Below are 19276 nucleotides of genomic sequence, written 5' to 3'. Positions count from 1 at the left end.
TGATTTGCTTGCATTGCGGTGGATTTTCGGGCACGTCGTGAATTTACGGCTGATACGTTATCGTGTATTGTGTTGTTTGTGCTTTACTTACTATCATACCTAGAGCTACCTATTTACCTACCTACCTACCTACCTATTCGACATGCACTGAGAAGTGGATATTTTTTTGTTCTTCGATTTTCATAAGGTATACATACTTACCTACTTCATTGTTTACCTACAGTGTACCTAATACCTATTCTCAATGTGGATATTTGTAATTAGTGATTGAACACCAAAATAATTCCTTATATATTTCTGGATTTTAAAAAATTATCCGTTTATCCCTTTCCCTCTCAAATGCTACAAAGTTGTATGTACCTATGTAGTTAATGTGCACCTCGTCCCCTCGTTAAATGTAAAATGAATTGTGACAACTGGGTTCAGTGTTTTCCACAAAATTGGAAATGAAGGTAGGTACCCTTTCAAAATTTTAAACTTGATTATTTTCATCATTGTACCTATTAATCAAAAAAGAGTTAGAATTTTTAATTTTGCTTTATAACATTCCATAGATATATTCTGTGATGTATCTTGTGAGGGAACTTTCTCAAGTTGATCTATTGGATCAAAACGAAACAATTCCGATTTTTCATTCAACAAAATGCCGTAGAAAAATTATTGTCTTTGGTTTCAATTTTGCATTCCTTGATGTGAAGTGAAATTTTAATTTACTATCAAATTCTCCTCTGAATTAATCAAAATCGAGAAACTACACATATTCAAAACCAAAACTAGTGGAGTTGACAACATTGTGTTTTGAAGTAAATTTTTCGAACTTCAATATTTTTATGGCAGAGAAAACGGACGCAACATATTTCTCAAAAGTTGAGGAAATCCGAAAAAATTCAAAAAAATTGATATTTTTTTTTAAATAGGTACCTAGACTACATTATGGTCAATTATTACCTACTTAGGTAAATATAAAATCTTTCTTTCCTTGATTCTGTTTCAAGCCATGAAACCAAGCACCTTTTACATCAAATGATGATACAATAGAAACCTATTTGAAAATTTCGTTTTGTTACGCTCATCTTTCACTCGATTTAATACCAACAGAATAAGATGGAGGATTGTCATCCACTAATCAACAATTTATTTTGTTTTTTGTTTCAGGTGAGTATCAATTTCTGTCATATAGACTTAAGAGAACATGATAACAAATAATTCATATACCTACTATTATAATTTATGCAGGTAAGTAACTACGTACTTATTTATAGGTATGTAGGTATGTAGTTATTGACTTACATGAATCGAGGAGTCCGTTTAGAAAACAGCCATGTATAGGTACCTACATAGATTCCAAAAGAAAAAATAATTTTTTATTCATATTTTGAAATGAAAGCACAAAGAAGAAATAATAAAATTAGGTACAGGTATTAATTTTTAAAATGAATTTATTCTTTGTTTTTTTTTGTAATTCAGTTACCTACCTCAAATTCGAGACCTTTGTTTACAAGACAGTCGTAGTTTCCATTTTAGAAGACAAGCGTAGAATATTTTTTTTAATTTTTTTAATTTATGTATTTAGCTCTGATCTCCATCGAGTCTCAATTTTCACCTTCCAAATGCAATTTCACCATTTTATTTCAGCTGCATTGGTTCTTTTCTAATCATACCCCTCAATTGAAATAATATCTATCGCTCGAGTATTTACTTACTTAATTTCTGATCTGACTGGGTGCTGCCATCTCTTCTAAATGCCCCAATTTTCAGTTCCGAATTTTCAAAAATATTCCCCTTAATACATATTATGTACATAGAAAATGTTCTGCAATATTTTCAAAACTTATATAAATGTACCTAAGTACCTACATAATCGTGAATAGGTATTTACATTTCCGTTGAAATTTCTTCAACATTAAATTTGGAAATAGAAGGATGATAGGTAAAGTACCTATCGATGGTGTAATTGTATGAATAAGTGTGAAAAATTACGTTTAAGTAAAAGGAAGAGGGGGCGGGCGACGACGTGCTGAACCCATATACATACATCAAGCTCCACTGAAATCAGTAAAGTTACAAACGCATGGTTACTTAATGTGTTTTTAATGCTTTTCATTTCTACAAATCTAGCCACTATACATGGAGTCCCATTCGAGAGTAATAATTCTAATTCCTTTCACTAGGTACCTATTACCTACTACATATAATAAGCTAACCATCTCAAGTTCCTGTTTGCGTTTTTACCAATCCTCAAAATTACAGGAATGCTTATAGGTACTTGAAAAAATTCATTGCTGCTCGATGCTCGGTTATTTCATTCTTGCGCTATTCAAGAAATGATTGGTACAAAGTTGCATTTTGTAGCTCTGCATACCTTCCAAAACAAAATTTTTAAAACGGTTTTTTTTGAGAAGTTGTTTATTTTTTTATTTTTTTTTTTGAAAATCACAAAACACCTTCATCTTGACGTGTTGACATTATTTCTGCTATTTTTTTGAAGAAAAGCGTTTATTTTCTCCGATGCCTCATTGCTCAATTTCCAAGTACTTATGTTGATCGTTTAAAAACTCACGAGAGGCGAATTAAATTTTGAAAAGCCAAATTAATAAAAAAAAATGTCCTAAATTATTCATTGTACCTTAAGTAGGTACCTGTGTAGAAGGCAATCCTAATCATTTTATGCTATTTTATAATTTTTTCCCAAGAGTGTTTTCGAAATCATGAATTTTAGTAGCACTTTTGCAATTCATCAAGTAATTTTGAAAAAATACATTAGGTATGAAAATTGAAAAGCAACTTCCTATATTTTTTGGAAGAGGCGGAGGGCAGGTGGTAATTATATCAATACATTAGCCAATTTTTACAGTATCCATTTTACCTACCTAATTAACTAAAAATCAACTCCTAATTTTTTTGCTTTGAAAATTTTAAAGCGCCAAAGCGGAGTGGTAAAGATTCGTCTCACACAAGTATTATTCTTTTTCGTTATTCCATCAATTTTTTCAAGACCTTTCTGTAAATTTTCAAAAAAAAAAAAAAATGTCAGTTCATACTGCTTATCTTTGTCTAGAATTTTCAATCAATCAAAATTGTGTGTTTACATAACGCAAATCTACATCCAGGTCTCTAAATAATGTACCTAAGTCAACGTAATAATTGTGATACCTACAGAAAACAGATAATTGAAAAAGACGACGAAGAACAAACAAATAATAAACGAGACCATAGCAAACACAGTAATGACGATCAAAGTTTTCTTTGAAAAAAAGTAAACGATGAAATTTGGGCGATAGTCAAGTGGGATAAATGTTCTGACTGAGAAAAAAAAGTTGAAGCATATAATTGCTCCACTATTCAATATCTTGCATCGCCTATAAAACATTCGCGTTTTGCATTCTGAAGGAATAGTGAAGGAACTTGACAGAGGTGCGCCGCGCTAGTGTCGCCTTGTTTCTGATTGGCTGACGAAAGGTCCCGGTGTAAACATTGCAATGTTATGTTGTCAAAATTGCCGAAAATTGCTGATAATAACATGACCTTTTGTTAGTTCCGGCGTTTTTGGCTACAATTTCCTAGAGCGCGACAGTTATCTTGTCAAATCCCTTTTCCTGGGTTAGGTATCAACTAGTTTGCGTTTTTCATCGATTGCACTTTCAAACATGGGGGGGGGGGGTAACAAATTTATTAGTAGTAGGCAGTTGAAGGTATTTACATGTATTCAATTATTCATACCTACTGATTTTTTTTTTCGATGTTCTTATAAAGATACTTAATAAGTATGAGAAGAACATGTTGATATTGAATTAAATTTTGTTGTTATTTTAAACAAATTTTCAAATCTGTACCCAATCATCAACTTTTGAATCGTTGTTTTGTTATCAATTTTCAAGTTTTCAAATAGTTATGTTTCCTATTCATTTTTTATTGAATTGAGCTATACGCTTTTTGTTACTGAAGATGACATAATCACTATGATAAATTTTGTGTTTACCTACCAGTTGAATGATATTTCGAAAATCCCTGCTCAAACGATTATTTCCGGATCATTGATCACCTCATCTATGAATTTCTCTACTACGCTGCTATTTACGCTGCTCATTCACTTACTACTCCAGCTGGAAGTACCGAATTTTATTTCAAACTTTTATCAGTTTTACCTTTTGTGACTACGCAACTTTGTGATAAAATTAATACCTAGAGTACCTACATATGATTGATTTCTAAATTTCATTGGGATACCTACCGCATTGAATGTTTATTCATTTGTTAAAATAGTCTATGTTTTATAACGTATATTCATGTACTCGATATTGATTTTCAAAGGAATTACATTCAATTTTATTTTGCCACGAATTTTTGATGGTTGAATGGTATTTAAATTACCTATACAAATATCAACGAATGTGATGTCTACGTCTAGTCTAGTGTCTGTGTATTGGTAAGTACCTACTTGTACGAGATTATTTTATGTTGTCGCGATGGAATATTTTACGTCAAAAAGATTAAATACTATGGGTATTATTTTTTCGTTAGCCTATTGGAGGGCGAGACCGAGTGCGTAGTTCAAGGACTTTAGGAAAAAAAATATCAATACTCGCGAATTTACACCTTGGAATTTTCGTTTATGTAAATTGTAGTCAGGTAGGTAGTAGGTACCAGAAGCTGCAGCAAATATTGCTTGCCAAATGGATTATTTCGCATTAGGTATATCGATTTTAGATTAAATTTCAAGCCAATCTCGTCGAATATTATTTCATATCTGGAAATTTTACCTATTCAAAGATGTCGCGCTTTATCTTTCCAATTTTCTTTCTAGTTTGTATAGCGATGTAATTTGAAAATTTATACAATCAGATGGCAGCGCGGAAATTGTTCGATATTTTTTCTTAGCTTACGTAAGTACGTTTTGGGTTTTAGGATTTTTTTTACTTTTCTTTTTGAAAAACACGAAACACGTGTCGGACGTTTACGAAATACCCAGGTGCAACGCTTAATGGTAATTTATTTTCGAAATTATTCTTAAGTATATTTTATAATTGAATTTACGTCGTGTCGTTGTCGTCGTTGGTAGGTTAGGTAGGTACACTACACCGTACACCTATGTACGTAAATCCTTACCTACCTACGTCTCGCGTCGCGAAATTTACGAAGTAATGGATTCGATAATGGAAAAAATTTACTTTTGTACGAAAAAGGAAATTGTTGCTAAACCTAAAATAGGAAACCAATGATGTGAAGACGTCGAATTGTATGGATTTCGATGCCTTTTCAAATACTAAATCAAGCTGCAAATTGGAAACCGTGCGAGGAAAAAAATGTACGGGTCAAATGGGGAGTTGATGTGTCATGCAATACCTTCGGTCTTGATTAGTTGTAAGGAAAACATAAGGGAAAAATAGCGATAGAAAAAAAAAAAAACCTCGATAGGCTACGAAAATACTAAACCAAAGAAGGTTGTATTTTACCGGTTTTTATGGTTATTTTGTATTCTAGAGAAAATAGTATAGTCTCGAGTATAAACCGTATATATTTCTTTTTCATAGTGTCGCCTTGTAAATTAAAACTTTCGCAAGAGTTGTAAACAAGAATTTGAAAACTAACGTTACCTACGGTTTAGTTTTTTTTATACCTATTTTACCTTTCTATTTTAAAAGTTTAATGGCTGGGTTCGGGTTTGTTTTGGCGGAAAAAGAATTTCAGCCAAGATGCAGGCTGCTATATTCTATGGAAAGTGATTAGATTTTACATTTTCGCGTATCTTTCAGGCATGTACATTGGTTTTCTTGAAACTTTAATGGAACCGTTTACGTCATTGCACCGAAGTAAACGTCTTCGTATTTGTAAAAACTGAACTGAATCGCTTCTTCTGAATGACGCCTCAGTAATTATGCAAGACATAGCTGTACTTGTGTATACATATAGGGTGTCCTATCTGATATTTGCATTGTTAGCCCTTTGGAAATTCTCCAGGTTTCCATGTTGGGGAAACAAATAATTGCTTTAAAAAATATAATAGGGTAAAAGGTATATTATGTCCTGCTCAATTGGCCAAATCACAAAAAAAGTTGACCTTTCAAAGAAAAATCATTAAATCCTTCATTTCCAACAAAACAAATGATCACGAGTAGTTGAAAATTTAAAAAAAAAAATCAACAACATAAGTAAATAACAGACAAAATCAAAAGCACTTTTGCAAACATTTTTAATTAGTGCCTAGCTACAAGAGTGTGCGTAGCAACGGTTCGTTTTTGAAATATTGTTATTAAGTAAGTATTTCAAGTTGATATTAGTTGCTTTGTTTGCGAGTAGATCGCTTCGTTCGCGAGTTGGTCATTTCATTTTAAGGTTGGTTTTAAAATTAATTTCTCCAAAGTCTAAAAACTTGATTCAAAATCACTACAAAGAAAATAATTCATAATCTCTCCAAAAAATGTACGTAACATAGGTATTCAAAATGATTTCAAATATTCAGTTGCAATTCTCCAGAAAAAGATCTGAATTCCACAGCACCGCAAAAACTTTTTTGAAATCAGAGTACAAAAACATTCCCTCGCTTCACTCGGTCGCACCAAAAAATTACCTAACACAAAAAAATTGAAAATCTTAAAATCACCACACAAAAATTCTTTACTAAATTTCCTGGAACTAAAATTCTAAATCACCACCGAAAGCTTTGTAAACCTGTGTGAATCACTCACTAGAAATTCATCTTAAATCACCATTAATAAAGAAAATTTTAATTCAAAATCACCACAAAAAATTCATTCAAACTACAAAAAAATGCATCTGAAATCAACACAACAATCACATCACAAAAAATTCAAGATAATTACGAAGGAAACATTTTTTTTTGAATGAACGAATGAATGAATGAATGAATGAATGAAAATTTTATTATTATACGGTTCAGCGCAATTTAGCGCTATTCACGAATTTTACAAATAGGATTTTTTTAAAGTTCACAGTGAAAAAACGTCTGAAGTTAACACAAAAACACTCATCCATCCCAAAAAATGTATTTGAAATGAAAAAAATGTCATCCAAAATCACTACAAAAAACGCATTCAAAATACCTAATCATTTAAAAAAATAATTTAAATTCAATGTGAAAATAATCCATTCAACACCACTACCCACAACAAAAAAATTCGTTTAAAATCACCTTGAAAACTTCATTTGAAATAATTGCGAAAAAATAGGTACCTATTTAATTTGCCGCAAAAAAATCTTAATCTAAATAGAACACTACACAAGAAAAATGTTGGTTCTTTCAATTTTTATTCTTTTATACCTAAAATATTTTGGTCGAAGAAACACCTTAAAACAAATTGAGGATAAGCCACAATTCGATTAATTAGCTGTCCGAATTGATTTCCACTCCTTCTGGAAAAATCGAAAATCACGTTGAAAACTCTGATATTATCCATGAAATAGCGAAATTTGCTTTGGGGGAGTAGATAATTAATTTGAACATTATTTTCCATTATTAAAATTGAATAAGTAACCTTATGTTTATTTTTTTTTTTAGAAAAACGTCGTCAGAAATGTTTAATTTTGAATTATTATAACTTCACCAAAAACTAATAATTTATGTAATTTAGGCAATTGGAATTTATTATTTTTTTTTAGCTTTTAAAAAATGAGATTAATTTCCATTCAACGATTTTTGAGAGCAACATGAAATGCAAACGGTTATTTTCTATGGAACACATTGTAGAAAAAATTTCTCAAGATTGTTGGTACATTTTATCAATTTACCTGCCAGTATAATTGGTTCGATTCACGCATTCTAACGTAATGATCGTACTTTTATGAGATGAGAAATAATTCGACATTAAGCGACGAGCCTTATTATGTAGGTACAAGTCGAAAATGTTTTCTGAAAAGAGTTCAAAGCTGTTTGAAAAACTATTTCACAAAGCTCAACTTATTTTCAAGGCGTACCAGCAGTGTAATCTTCGAAGTCGAATGAATTAAATAATTGAATATCTATGTTTTCACCTGACTAACTTGTTTCGCTCTTATTCCATGATTCGACTTCAACCTTTTCAGGGCAGCATTTTTTTTTTTTTTTTCAAAACAAGTACTCAACTTCTAGGTTTCTACGTATACTGGTATGAAAAAAACAAAATTGATTAAGATTTATTAGATATTCAGTCAAGCTTCACTGATAATTTGTTCGTGCTCCAAAGTATAGAAATAATTATTGAAAAAAAAAAAAAAAAAAAACGCTGGTTCAAAAAAAAAACAATCTAATTCGAGTTGTCGAAAGATAGATGAGCACGAGCGTTCACGTAATGTACATATAAACCCACTACAATGCCTACAATTTCGTTGATTTGATTACTTATCGCTCAATTTGATTGTAATTTGTATGATGATGCGATAGTTGATATCGCACGAAACGATCGACATAATCATAGGAAAAAAAAATTGAAAAAGCAGAAATTTATCAGCGCGTGTATAATACGGATGATCCTTCAAAGATATACCTGTGTGTAGTACCTACCTCTACCTACATACCTACGAAAAACAAAAAGAAAATGTAACCAACGAATACAAGCGTGACGAAAAAGAAAAAAAGGAGAAGACGAAGAAGGGGGAAACACGAACACGATCAAGTCTATATAAGCATGATGTGGACAAACTGTGAGATAACTATGCGGTAGAAAAGGAAAAAGATCTGTCAGTTGCAAAAAGGATCGTCTAATCCAGCTTTAGGCCCTGTTATTAATGGTAGACTAAACCGAAGTTCGGCCAAGAAGTACAAGCTATAGTAATCCGACGTCGATTTATAGTCGTCTTGCTAGGGTTTTGGGAAAAAACATCAAAATACCAAACGTTAGTCGGGATTTTTTATAATCTAAAAAATTTTTCTATTATAGTTCGATAGGGTTGATATTAATTACGGCGAGGAAAGCGGATTACAAAAATTAATTATATTCGTTGCTCGAAAGATAACCTCATATTATCTCGCACAAAACATTGCAGAAAAGTTGCTTTCTGGTTTTACATCGGTTAACAAAATGTAAGCGTGAAATTTAATAGAAAAAGATTTATTACGATCACTTTTTTAATTTCCTTTTTTCGCAGATGGCGATATAGGATGGTAAATGAAACTTCCACCGATATTATGATTTATTATTGAAGTCTAAATGGTAAAATATCGGTATGTAAAAAAAAAGGTTTATTTGATTGTAAACGGTAGATATATATTCTACGTATCATCAATTATGCATTATCTGCTAATACGATTATTGGATTTTTTATTTGAAAAGTTTTCCCTGGTTCTTTGAGGTCAGGAAGTAGTTTTGTTGTTGGGTAGTATTCGTATATTTCATTTTTCAAATCCATTTGCCCATCCACATGTAAGTAGGTCTCTATAGCCTGTGGATATATCTATGTACATACCTATACGTACAAATCATTTCAACATGAAATTTGGCCTTTGTATTGTTCCACAAATTGATAGAATCTTGATGCTATAATCACAATCAGGCTAAAAAGCTAGAAATCGAGTTTTTTTAAGAATGTTTTCAATAAGAGCAGCTAAGAGACCTTGAAATTTCGTAATTTGAGATTCATACGAAAAAATTTCGCCATCTCGAAGGGATACCTACCTTCTATACCTATAGTGTTATCTTAAACCTTAAAATACCGACAAAAGTTCCTAAATTCAAAAATGGAGAGATTCCAACCGTTGGCAACTTTTGAAACATTCTCAAACTTTTCAACTGCTGGAAATGTAATTTTAAAATTAAAACTAAGTACAGTTTGCTCGATTTCGAATTTTTCCCCAATTCAACTCTTTGAAAATCTTCGTAGCCTTCATTCGATGTTTTCAAATTCAAATGTTTGTTTCATTATAGGTACGTGTTATAAATGCCATAAACGTAGGTAAGTACAATAAAAATAGATAATATGTAGTAATAATGCGATATTGAAATGATTCAAATAAATCGCCGTTCTTGGTCGCCGTTTAATAATTCATTCGAGACTCAAATTCGGTCGAGTACCATAAATTTTTATTGACTCGTTGGCTATGGGGCTATATAAAATGAGACCCGAATAATTATAAAATAGTATTTGTGTGACGTTGTTTCGTTAAATATGCTTAATTTTAAATTAATTTAGGTCTGCGTCTTTTAATAACTGGCATTCGAAGATATTTCATTTAATATTTCATTTGGGCTTGAAATTTTATCTGCATTTTAGTTCAGTTTGCGTTAATACGTGCTGAACGAGGAGTTTTTTGTACGGTTCTTTATTCTTTAGAAACATCATATCTTCGAGTTGAAAAGTTTCGCGTCGTTCGTTGTTATTCCTCGAAGCGTATTCTTATTTTTATGTCACGTCTCTTCATCCATTAAGGAGTTAATATTAAATGCGAGATATTATTTGATGATTGTACTCGAAAATGAACTTTCAACAAGATTGTAAATTCGCATAAGATTAATAAAGTTTTCTTTCGTTGTGCAGCGTAAATGAATCAAAAGGCGTCGCGAATAAATATCTACAAAGCGTGAAACTCGGATCGTGTTTTATTTATGTATAAACTGTGTTCAAGTTGTTGTAATGAATACTACGCCGAAATTATAATTGTTTTATGTTTTTATTGAGTAAAGGGACACTTAGATACGAGTGTAGAAATTGAAAGTTATACTGGATGTGGTCTGATATTTTTTTTGTAGTAGGTATAATGTTGCCTAGGTACCTACGTAGGTAAGTAGGTACATTGTTTTACTTAATTGAAACCGAACTATTTACATCGGTATACTTGTCAATAGACATATGTTTGCTCCTTTCTTCAGTTTTTCGCCCTAAAAAAGTAGCGTTTTTGGTGAGTAATTCTGAAAACTTACCTATTCAGGAACTTTTACTTAAAGTGATCGCCAAATGCATGGATTGTTTTTCACTTTTTAAAAAACAAGTAAGTGTTTAGTTAATTGGAAGCCACACTGTTGTACCTAGATTTTTGAATCGTGTGATAAAAATTGCACCACTTTATTCCCCTAAAACGGTTTCAAGAAATTCAACATGCAGTTTTGTGATGTTTGTGTTCGTTCAGTTTTAAAACCCAAGGACCTACAATCATATTCCATTTCACTTCAAAAAAATTGAACTCGATATCTCATGAGCATTTCGAAAGTGCATCGTTACTTCAACAAATTGGACATTTTAGTCGGTAATAATCAAACAATGGTACCTACCTATCGGTCTGTATGGGTATTTCGTCGTTATTTCTATGTGCCAACGAATTACGAATTAGAAGAACACTGGCCCGAAATCACGCAGTTTCGATTCAAAATAGGTATCGTCAAATTCGCTTGAGAATTCGTTTGAAGTCCGAAACACCCCACGAGTCCTTACTCATTTCACTCCGTTAAACATAACTCCGAGATGGTTTTTCTTCGTCGATGCGGTTCTCTATGGGTATTGTTCTAAATATTCTGTCGGTGAAAGTTTAGCGACATTTGTTGGTAAAATGGGATTGACCAAAGATAACAAAACCTTTAGATACCTATAATATAACCCTGTTGGTGTGAATACACATTACACGTACAGATATACATACCTACGTAGTAGTGGTATCCTCTATCGAGAAATAAATGATTAAGGAATTCTTCGCACGTATCGATATTATTATCAAATTGAATTTACTAAACCAGAGTAAGAACGAAAGAAAGAAGAAAAATAATAAAGTAAAATATCAAATAAGTGCTCAATATATAACTCGAAAAGCGTACCCGTCAAGTTTAATTTTCTCTTTACACTTATTTTATTATGGAAGCCTTCAAAAGAATATCTAGTGGTCGAATTTTTGAAGAAAAAAAAAGTCTTAACAACCAGTGTTATCGCCTTAGCGTATTATAAAAATGATGACGTATACGAGCTTTCTGGTGCGTGAGAAGCGATCTTGAGAAACAGTTTGAAGATTATAGAAAATAGCCAACAAAAAAAAAGAAGAACGCTTACTCGTACACTCTGCTCTATCTATCTAGTGGCTGATGGAAAAAAAGAAAGGAAAAGAGAAAATGGAGAAACTCGAGTAGAGAGAAATACACGTTACAATCTATTCTGCGGCAGTTTTCATTGTCACATTGACAAATTGCGTTTATCGCAATAATAAACCGATATCAGGATTTTAGTGGATTATATGGTATTTAGAAAAGCTCGCGTCGTGTATATGTGTGATGAAAATGGTTCTTTTATTTTGAAATTATTAGTTGAAATCCAACGTACTATACTGCATGAAGTGGAAATGTGTATGTAGGTATGTGGATCTTCGAATCAATTTCTTTGTATCGATATCCTGTGATATCATAATAACGCGAAATGTTGAGAGGCGAATGACCTTTCAATTTTACCAACGGCTATGTCTATTTGAGTATTTGAACAGATATTGTAACCCAATTTGGGCAGTAAAAGCAGATCGTTAGACTTTGATTTCTTTGCAATTGAAACGAAATACAGATTCGAAAAATTTAACGATTTTTCAGGCGAGGGGAAGGGAAGGATACGGGGAGAAAGGGTCAGAATTGGAAATTTTCGAGTTCGAGTGTAAGCCACCTCCCGCCTTGCTAAATTTTGCCCAGAAATGAAAACATGGGCGAGCAACTTTGCTATAGGAATAAAATGAACCCAGCCTCGGAGCATGATGATGAGGAAAACATGACAGCTGCGAAAATTTTAACGAATTTTTAAAAATAGCAGAAAATTAATTGGGCGCAGGTAAGATACATACGTTGGCAAGACAACGTTGAATAATCGGCATTATAATTTACCGCGAAGAATAATTTGATAAATAGCCTTACAAGTTTTGATAAACAAATAAAACAGGAGTAACGCCGCGTATATTTATGTTTCCGAAGACTTAGCGTCACTTTTGAACTTCTCGTTTTCTTATTTATCTTAGAAACAAGCCGAGCATTTTGCTAGTCGAGATGATTGTTGTTTTGGGTAAAGCTGGTCACGAGCAGTTTACGCAACTGCCGAAACTCGCTGCTATTTACGATTCAAAATTCAAAAACCAACGTTGGTAATCTCTCTTTTGCGAAACTACCTCAAAAAGGTAGAAGTGTTTTGGCTGCACGAGAGCTTTCAATTTTTTGCCTGAAATCTTTCTTTAGTCCTGCTACGGGGATGTAGATTAGATACGAGGTACGAGTGAAAAAATTACGTTTGCGATGATGCCCCGTGCTGTTCCGCGCCGTAAATACGAAACGTTATGCAATTTTATTAACGCTATACTTTTTCAGCGATGCTGTAATGAAAAACGTATGCTACATACGTGATTCGATTCACCTGACGTGAAGTTAAACGTAGTATTTTAGATGATTTTTTTTTCTCGTTTTATGTTTCATAATATATATATTTTTTTCAAGTGTTTGAAGTTCTGATATTGCGTTGTTATTTGCTCATTTTTTTTCTTTTTTTTTTTGAGAGGAAGGGTCTGAACTTCTTTTTTTCCCACATCTCTAACTATATTTATTCAGTTGCGTTTCCAGTTCCCTTTATTCATTTATTTTTCATTCTGTGCTAATGGCATATCAAAAAGCTAACTTTCGTCGAGTGTAGTGCCTCGATTTACATAGTAGAATGTATTTTTTTTTTTTTTTAGTAGGTACAGCAATTTTAACTAAAAATACTGTATCTTGCTTACAGAGATAGACTCGCTGATAAGGTATATGTTGAGGAATCTTCTTTTGAAAGGAATATACTCGTATCAAATCATAGATTTGGTGGTTTTATGAAACTCTCGCGGGTGGAAATTTTGGAAATCTTGTCATCATCGAAAGTCAAGGACACTTTTTAAACTGAGCAACTTTCTGCAGAATGGGAGAATTTGAAATTTTATAAAATTACCTTGAGATATTCGACTAGTACATAAAAAATACGCATATTTTTCAATCCGTCACTTCGAAATTTGTCACGATGGCTAAAAATTTTCAGCAACGAAGTTGTTTACGGCGTTTTCTGGAACAATTTCAGTGTACTGCGGAGAGACTCCAGGTCTAGATCATCTAAACAGTTTCGAAAGTAGTCGCAATCGATTATAGAGAGCGACTTTAACACACAGAAAACCAATTTTCAAATTTTCATCTCAAGATTAGGTACTTCTTTTTGTAAAAAAAAAAATGAAATCGCAATGTGCTGTTTCCACCATTTAAAAAAATTAATCAACAATTCAAACGCCAATTTCGACTGCACAAAGTTGATGATTCCAAAATGTGGGTGATTGCGCTTACTTTAAACAGAGTTTCAGCTCATAACTCTTTGTTGGGCGTAAAAACATCTACTTCTATTAGGTACGTAAAAAATGCGTATTTATGTAGTTTTAAATCTAAACAATCATGCAGTACCGCCTACGGGAGGTTGCGGTATTTCGGTCGCAATGCGGGCCCTGGACACGCTGGGCCTCAGGACTCTAAAAATATGTTATTTTGATACCTATACCTACCTGCCTACCTACCACACTGTTTTTACGAGAGGTCAGAGGAAAAATGGAGCTCTCTTTAAAGCTCGCAGTAGGGTTCCCATGAACCTTGTGGGTGCCACTGAAATCATCAAGTATACTTACCTAGCTATTTATATAATTGAATGGTTCTGGCAAAATATTGTACACGTATGAGAGATATGCTAACAAGGGAACTACCCAAGGTGTGACACGTCGATCGAAAAAATTTTTTCACAGGCGGATAGAGCATCAAAAAATATATCATGAGCCAAAATTTTAGCTGCTGAGGTTCACAGGGGGGAAACTTATGGGGGTTTGAATATCGAAAAATCGCAAAAATACACAAAAATACACTGAAAAAAATATAAAAATTGAAATCATTCGGCACCCTGTTCGCCTCAGCAGCTAATTTTTTGGCCACGATCTACCATCGATATATGACGCCTTATGGTGGACAAGTCACCGCGATCTGCGTGTAACACCTTGGGGGTGAATTTTTCCCCACCCCCTAATTTTGGGCGAAACCTTCGAAAGAAAATCTGGGGCATGTGATATATCGAATTGTATGTTTTTGGTGACGCTGAATACGAATATGACGTCAGATTTTTGATTGGACCGATCCATGGCCCCCAGCACCTCGCCAAAGGGGGTAAAAGTTCAAAAAAGTGTTTTGTTCGTGTGACACATGAAATAGTATGTTTTTTGTGACGCTGAATACGAATATGACGTCAGATTTTTGATTGGACAAGTCGCTGTGATCCGTGTGTAACACCTTGTGGATGAATTTTTCACTTATTAAAAAGAATAAAAACATAAAAAATCAAAATAACTCGCCATCCTGTTTGCTTTGCAGCTATTTTTTTTAATCATGAACCATCGTCGATATAATGATGTCCAAGGGTGGACAAGTCGCCTAGATTCGCTTGTGACACCCGAGGGATGATTTTTTTACTGGTAAAAAATGATATCATTTTTAATAATTTTTGGTTTGCACAAAAATTCATTATTCATGTTCAAAAGCAAAAAAAAAAAAATTAATTACATTTTCTGTCAAAAATCAACTCGTAAAAACAAAAATAGTGAAAAAAAAATGCAAAAAAACATGAGCTCGAGGTGCGATTTGATCTTTGCATATTCTGATCAACAATCTCGCACCAGTGCCAAAAGGGCTAGCGCTGCAGTTTGCAGGGATGAGTTTTTTGACAGTATACACGTTGCTAAACAGCGTCGAAAACTACCTCCCCCTCCCCATCAAGCACGTGTACGTATACGCGTACTGTTTCATGTGTTGCATGAACAAAACACTTTTTTGAACTTTTAGCCCTTCGAGGAGGTGCTGGGGGTCGTGGATGGGGTCCAATCAAAAATTCGACGTCATATTCATATTCAGCGTCACAAAAAACATACTATTTCATGTGTTCCATGAACAAAACACTTTTTTGAACTTTTAGCCCTTCGAGGAGGTGCTGGGGGTCGTGGATGGGGTCCAATCAAAAATCTGACGTCATATTCGTATTCAGCGTCACAAAAAACATACTATTTCATGTGTCGCACGAACAAAACACTTTTTTGAACTTTTACCCCCTTTGGCGAGGTGCTGGGGGCCATGGATCGGTCCAATCAAAAATCTGACGTCATATTCGTATTCAGCGTCACCAAAAACATACAATTCGATATATCACATGCCCCAGATTTTCTTTCGAAGGTTTCGCCCAAAATTAGGGGGTGGGGAAAAATTCACCCCCAAGGTGTTACACGCAGATCGCGGTGACTTGTCCACCATAAGGCGTCATATATCGATGGTAGATCGTGGCCAAAAAATTAGCTGCTGAGGCGAACAGGGTGCCGAATGATTTCAATTTTTATATTTTTTTCAGTGTATTTTTGTGTATTTTTGCGATTTTTCGATATTCAAACCCCCATAAGTTTCCCCCCTGTGAACCTCAGCAGCTAAAATTTTGGCTCATGATATATTTTTTGATGCTCTATCCGCCTGTGAAAAAAATTTTTCGATCGGCGTGTCACACCTTGGGTAGTTCCCTTGTAAGGTTATGTAAGTACCTACTTACGCTGCAAACTAACGTGATGACATGACTGTATCAGTCTTAGCTGTGAGCTATAAATTCAAGTTGACCAACATGAAACAGCGGAAAAGAGAAAGAAATAGGAAAGGTTGAAAGGATCTTTTATGAGCATTTTGCTGTAAAACAAACGCACAATGTATTATGACCGTTATAACAAGTTAATAAGTTAGGCGGCCGGACGTCGGCAGCAATCCCCTTTATTATAGTATTAATAATCCCCTTTTCTACTTTGTCTACTTCTTCACCACAGCACACCAATCAAAATTAGAGAAGACGAAGAAGTGGTTAAACTTACGTACGGGTAGGTACCTACTTATATTGGGTACTATAACCGATGTATGTGCAAGCAAAAGCAACCATATACGTGTGTACTCGAATACAACGTAGAGAATGAGAGAATTGAGTTGCTAGCGTGACAAGTGCGAACCCTTCTTTTTACTTTCTTCCAACGTTATAGGTTATTTATGGCCGTCATAAACGTAACAGGGGCCGGCAATTTAAATAATTATTTTAAAGTGGCGACCAACGACAAAATCGCTTGTTAGTTTTATCGAATGCTTTGGTAATTGCGAATGTTCAATTCGCGAGCCGCGTAAAATAGACGATAAAAGCGTTTTCTCGTGTTGTCGGAGCTGCGAAGTGCGAGCTGCGTGCGTAGGTACCTACTAGGTAGTAGGTACGTATTTGTTTTTATGGTCGAAACGCGCCGCGTGTTTTTGTGCGAGGTGAATTTTATTTCGCGAACTATCGTCTATCAGTTTGAAATAGCTTGTGTAAATGTGTAACGCGTACGCGTATCAAGTTATCATGTTGGGAAAATTTTATAGGTCTTTCTAGGTGTACTTACCTACGTACTACCTACCTAAACTCACGAGTACACCTCTGTGTACTTAAACAAATGTATAGATGATATCGTCTGGTACTTATAATACATACTTAGACGACGAGTCGATTGCGCGTGTAATGTAGATCGCAGGAAATTGCGCATAAAAACTGATAAAAGCTCGTCGCCGTCGCCGCCACACGCCGCGCCGTGCCCAGCCTGTCTTGTCAATATAATAATATGAAGCAACTGTTGGCAAAGAGTCTCGCTCGTCCGAGGTATGAAAAATTGAATTACGCGCTTGTTGCGTTTACGAATAAAATGTAACGAAACATTGTAAAGTTAACGCGACGTTTGTACTTTGTAGCAGGCCTATTATTTGCATGACGACGACGGTTTCACTTATACATATATTATTTTGCAACGTTTTTGTCGTGTTTTTAGTCTACTCTGCAGTGTTCCAGTTGGTCCCAAATGATTGTCAGAGTATCGTGTACTTGGTTATGCAATTTTTTATACATGCGTGTTAAATGACAACCATTTACGAGATGAAAGTGTCTGAAACTAGGGGTTTTCCCGGTCGAAGAATATCGTTCTTACGCAAGGTTTTTTCACAAAACGATCTTGTAAAAACCAAAACTCAAAATTCATCGTGATACGATTGTTTCATATATAGGAAAATACCCTGGTCTGGTATCAAAGCGACGTTATTCTTTTTCGTAGGTATTCGAGTTTTTCGGCTTGAAAAATGGAAGAAATAAAAAATAAATAATAAACATGGTAATTCTTCAAAGTCAGCGATATTGTTCCCAGTTGAATTACACGTGGTAGAATTCACTTCGCTCTTTGTTTCCGTTGTGGCGCATGAGTAATTTAAATTTAGTATATTGTTTGTCCAGGGATTCGAATGTGGGTATATTATTAAAAAGGGCAAAAAATTCATTCTCACTCGATACATTCAGCCTAAACTTTTACCTTTCTACTTTTGTTCTGAAATGTGAATTTTCAGAAATTCGTATTCCTGCTATATATCTGTTAGGTACCAAGTCCGAAATTGTACAATTCGGGGATAGTACAGCCAATTTTGTACCATCTCCGAAGTGTCCGGAGCAAGCGTGAATATTACTTTTTCATCGGACTTGGTTTGTACCATGCCCGGAGGGTCCGGACAATGTGTTCGACTTGGTACAATTTGTGTTGTGCAAAGTCCGATATAAAGTTTTATAATGAAGGAATTCGATTTCCATGCATTTATTTAAAAATTCAAACCTTGACATTTTATTCAAGTACAAAACGAAAGAGTTGTATTTTTTGATTTATAAATTTTCAAGAGCTTTTGCAAACGCATTTACCTATTTTTTTATTCCAAAACTGAAATGTTTTGACATTTATTTTTCAAATTTTTCAAATCTTAAAACCAGAAAAATTATCATTTTGCATCTAAAAATAAGGTACCTATAGGGAATTAGGGACAAGCCAATTATTTAGTTCTTAAATTAGGAATTTTCGAGAGCTTTTGCCCTCGCTTCGCACTAAGGCCGAAGTTTCTTCACTATTCTGAAGTTGACATTTTTTCTTCAGAGAACAAGACTAAAGAAATTATTTTTTAATCTTAGAATTATAAATTTTTAAAATGTTGAAACCAGAAAAATTATATTTACAAAGATACCTAGGCCTATTATTTAGATTTTGAATTGCATATGAATTTTTGAGAGCTTCTATCCTCACTTCACTCTAGGGCCAGTTTCTTCATTATTCTGAAATTGACATTTCTTCTTCAGGGAACAAGACTAAAAAAATTATATTTAATCCCAGAAAATTGAGAATTATAAATTTTTGATAGGTTTTGCCCTCGCTTTACCTGGGCTAATCGTTTTTCATTTCAAAATTTTGCATCACTCAATTTTTGAGAGCTTCGCTAGG

At 33.9% G+C, this 19276-nt stretch overlaps 1 protein-coding gene across 8 annotated transcripts in view; it reads left to right on the top strand.

Annotated features, from left to right (window-relative positions):
- The window catches only part of LOC135832360 (protein qui-1), a 155820-nt gene that overhangs the window by 67141 nt on the left and 69403 nt on the right, over nt 1–19276 (top strand). The window contains exon 1 of one of the 8 annotated variants that reach the window (XM_065345556.1): nt 233–452. The exons of 5 other annotated variants lie outside the window; for them this stretch is intronic. The gene's annotated coding sequence lies outside the window, so the exon portion shown is untranslated. Of the gene's footprint in view, nt 1–232; nt 453–1155; nt 1237–17115; nt 17632–19276 lie in introns of those variants that run through there. 2 more of the 8 variants (XM_065345554.1, XM_065345553.1) reach the window with 2 other exon arrangements.

Source organism: Planococcus citri, chromosome 1 (assembly GCF_950023065.1).
Source record: "Planococcus citri chromosome 1, ihPlaCitr1.1, whole genome shotgun sequence".
Classification (NCBI taxonomy): domain Eukaryota; kingdom Metazoa; phylum Arthropoda; class Insecta; order Hemiptera; family Pseudococcidae; genus Planococcus; species Planococcus citri.
Note: the sequence above shows the minus strand (reverse complement) of the source record. Positions and strands in the feature narration are given on the sequence as shown.